Genomic DNA, 4274 nt, shown 5'->3' with positions numbered 1-4274 from the left:
TTACTTATTTTTTTATTTTGAGTAAAATATATTTTACCTTTAAAAACATTTTTAAAAATTTAACAATAATGGATTTCTTTGGGAGAAGATTAAAAATATATTTTAACCTGCCTGGCATTCTTCTAGAACCACTTCTTCAGGGAAATGAAAGCAAGTGTTGTGTAAACAGAGGTGTTTTTCATCATAGAACAAGTCAATAACAGTCACATTAATATAAGCAGTGGGTTCTTGATCTCTATCCTAGAATTCTACCCAGGGAAGCACATTGTTTCATATTGAGATGCTCAATTATAATGACATAAATTATACCTTAAATGCTGTCTAGATGAAAACAATCAGCATTTTGAAGGATAGTTATAATTTACTCCACATGCCTTTTTACAAATGGAGTCCTAACTACTGCTACCAGAAAGTTTTCCTCTTTTCTAGAGTGGTTGTTTTAAATTATCCTTAACTCCTTATCTTGGTGTGAATGCCGTAAAAGTATAAACATCTTAAGTGAGATCAGAGAAAGAAAAAAAAAACCTCAATTATATTCTCTACCAAAGACATCATATTTTCTCAAGTCAAATATATTTTTTCTCACTTTTCTAACATCTTTATAGCACTTTGTATTTTTGCACCCTCTTTGCTGTTTTCAACTAAACCCAATTTAGCATCCTCCATGAATTTAATTAGTGTGCTATTTAACTCTACATATCATTAATAAAGCAGTTAAATGAGAAAGAACACATGTGGCAAGGCACCTTTTATTTAAAAAATGTTGAAACTGATCAAGGTCCCACTTTATTATGAATAAAAAATATCAATTTTAGCAGTGAAATAATCTAGCGAACTCTTATCTGAAAGTCTCCTATGTCAAATTGACTAACAGTGTGGTCTAGAGCGCATTATGAACCAACTACAGTTCACAGGCTACATATTGATTTCAGAAATCTGACCTTACATTGGTCTCAGAAATATAGGGAGGCGAAGTGAATAAGTGGATTAATAAGTTAACATGTATGAAGTTTTTGAAAAACTTAAAACATTATATAAAACTAATCATTATTATTATTCTGTTGAGGGAAAACAAAAGAAGATACAGATTCATGTAACTAACAGAATTATTTAATTGAAATTCGCCTCACAAGAACATCTGATTCAGTCCAGTACCTTCAAAGAGGTGACTATTTAATCTAACTCAAAATATTATTGCTGCTTTCCTTCTGGAAGAGATATTGTCTACCAGATTCATTATTCAAAGTCTGTCCCACATCCTGTATCTCTGAAGCTTTCCTCAAATACATCAGTCCAAATGATTCTCTGTAACATTAGAATCCCTTATATTAAAAATTGCCTCCATCATTACCATTTTATGCAATCATATTTGCATAAATATTTACCTCAATGGTATTCCCCTCTAAAATTAAATTAGTCTTTGAAAAATTTACAAATTGTTTTTTTTTCTCCCATGCCCATTCCCTTTGAGGAAGAAAAATAATTTCCTTCTAACACACTTTCATAGTAAAACAAAATAAAATTTCTCATTGTCACATTTGTGTGTTAATATACAATAATCTTTCATCTCTCCATTTCTCTGTCACTCTGTCTAGAGGTGTATAGCATGGTCCATTATCATTCTTTTGGAATCATGAGTTATCATGTGTTTATCAGAATTCTTAGAGATTTCAAAGCTCTTTGCTTTTATGATTTTTACATTGTTATATAAATTGCTATACTAGTTTTGCTCATTTCATTTTTCCTCAATTTATGAAAATCTTGAGAATTATTTCTTTTAATCATATAGATACTAGAGTATAAAATGTTTTGGTTCTGCTCACTTCACTTTCCATTCATTCATCCAAGATGTTCCATGTTTCTTTGAAATTTTACATTTCCTCATTTCTTTTAAATATTCAGTTTTCAGTATTAGCTGTTCTGCTTTTACAGTTAGACTAAAGTCTGCTGGGTAGAGGGATGAAATATTTTCTATCTTTTGTAAATTTCCAGCACTTAGTGTGCTACTGAATACATGCTGAGTAAGAGCTGAAATACTCCTTAATCCCAATTTGGAGCAAATAGAGAAAGTTTCATGACTAGTCTACCTAGCATGATGTGCTGTGGAAAATTAGAATTTAAGCATTTATTTTGGGATTCATATGTAGTAAATCTGGAAAAGTTGGGCCCATGAATAAGGAAAAAAATTCAATTATAGCTCTTTTCCGGTCGGCATGGTGCAGCGAGTGGAGGCCATAGAGGCTCCTGGAGCCTTCAGCCGAGAGCGTCCAGGCCTTCATCAATATCACCGAGGAAGAACAGGCTGCAGAACTTCGAGTTTACCTGAAACCTAAAGGATCTGAAATGTCAGAAGAGAACTCTGAAGGAGGACTCCATGCAGATTTAGCTCAGATCATTGAAGCATATGATGTTTGTCTAAAAGAAGATGATAAAGATGTGGAGAGTGTGATGAACAGCATTGGATCCCTCCTCTTGATACTGGAGCCTGACAAGCAAGAAGCTTTAATTAAAAGCCTGTGTGAAAAGCTGGTTAAATTTCGGGAAGGGGAACGTCCATCTCTGAGGCTACAATTGTTGAGCCATCTTTTCCATGGAATGGATAAGAATACCCCTGTAAGATACACAGTCCATTGCAGTCTTATTAAAGTAGCAGTGCCATCCAGTACATTCCAACTGAACTGGATCAAATTCGGAAATGGATTTCCTACTGGAACCTCAACACTGAAAAAAAAAAACATACTCTTTTGAGGCTACTTTATGAAGCACTTGTGGACTGCAAGAAGAGTGACACTGCTTCCAAAGTCATGGTGGAATTGTTAGGAAGTTACACAGAGAGCAGTGCTTCTCAGGACATTTGGAAAACAGCAATGGCAACAACTGTACAACACGCTAAATGCCTGGAAGCAGAACTTGAACCAAGTGAAAAACAGCCTTCTCAGTCTTTCTGATACCTAAATTTTTACCCATGATTTTGTTCTCTTTAGAGACCATTCTAAAACAAATTGATACAGTCTTGAAGTTTATTGTTTCAAATTTCAAGTTAAAAAATATTATACTGGAAATTTTAGGAACAAAAATAATAAATTACATAAAGGAAAAAATCAATTATAGCCACAATATAAATAAAAACAACTTTGATTGACATAATTACAAAATATTATTTCAGAAGATTAAAGATGATTTACACTGCATACCTCCTATAAGAAAAGTGATGGATTTAAAAGGTAGGCTAGATCATGTTTTAGGTCATGGCCAATATATGAATTTGTTTTCCTTCACAATGCATATTTGGCATGAATGTTTTGTTGTTTTTAATTCTTAATTTTCAGTGAAATACAGAGGAAATGAGAATTAGTGACCATTAACCAGAAAATAATATTTTAGAAAATAAGTGACATTTTTTTGCTATTTAAAGATATTTCTATCTTCTCAGCTTAAGATATCCCAGTATGACATAGTTGCCATATTATGCCATAATATTTCTTCAGTTTGCTTTTAATTTTAAATTTATTTTCTTCCTATTTAAATGGTTATCATACTGATATAAAAGCTAGATGAAAAAGTTGAATATTATTGTAGCTTTTCTTGTATATAACACCCTAGCCCTACATATTAAAACCTGGTTATATGAAAATAAATAATCTTATCTACAATAATCAAGTACCTCTACATTGCTATAGGACGCAAGTATATACACACTTACTGTTTTCAATATGAATTTATAGTCACTTCATTACCTTAGCAACCAAGTAGATGAGTACTTGGAATTGTCATCTGTCTATTAGTTCATTTTTTTTTTCATCATTTCCATTTTATCTTCTTTGACAAGTTTTAACCAAGAAATATAAGAGAATAACAAATGGGGAATGCAAATACAGAAAAGTGTAGGGAAATCGAGAAGAAGGAATCAAAAAAGCAAAAGGAATATTTTACTAGCACAATGAGTCGTTGGTATTCTGTTCTTTGTAAAAGAGAGATACAGCATAATAGAGAGGAAAGAGAGCTAAATGTAAGAATTATCAACCTTGATTTGAATTTTTGCCCTCAATACATACCAGTTCTGTGATTTAGGGCAAGTCACTTGAACTCTCTGAGGCTAAAATTTTGTTATACATGACATGGAGATGACACTATTAATATTACTTGATAGTTGTGAGAAAAAGTAGTTTGTGAATCTTTCAGCATTATGTCAATGTGAATTGGTATTAATAGAAAATGTATTCTGTCAAAACAAGGAAATTGAAATAGACTATGCTTAATCCTTTAAACAATCC

At 32.1% G+C, this 4274-nt stretch overlaps 1 pseudogene; it reads left to right on the top strand.

Annotated features, from left to right (window-relative positions):
- The first annotated feature begins 1000 nt into the window (after window positions 1-1000).
- On the top strand, window positions 1001-2948 carry LOC138151237 (eukaryotic translation initiation factor 3 subunit M pseudogene; annotated as a pseudogene).
- Window positions 2949-4274: the final 1326 nt, after the last annotated feature.

The sequence above is a fragment of the Petaurus breviceps genome, unplaced genomic scaffold, assembly GCF_028583685.1.
Source record: "Petaurus breviceps papuanus isolate PSGF00001 unplaced genomic scaffold, PetGlider_PUasm1.0 90895, whole genome shotgun sequence".
NCBI lineage: Eukaryota > Metazoa > Chordata > Mammalia > Diprotodontia > Petauridae > Petaurus > Petaurus breviceps.
Note: the sequence above shows the minus strand (reverse complement) of the source record. Positions and strands in the feature narration are given on the sequence as shown.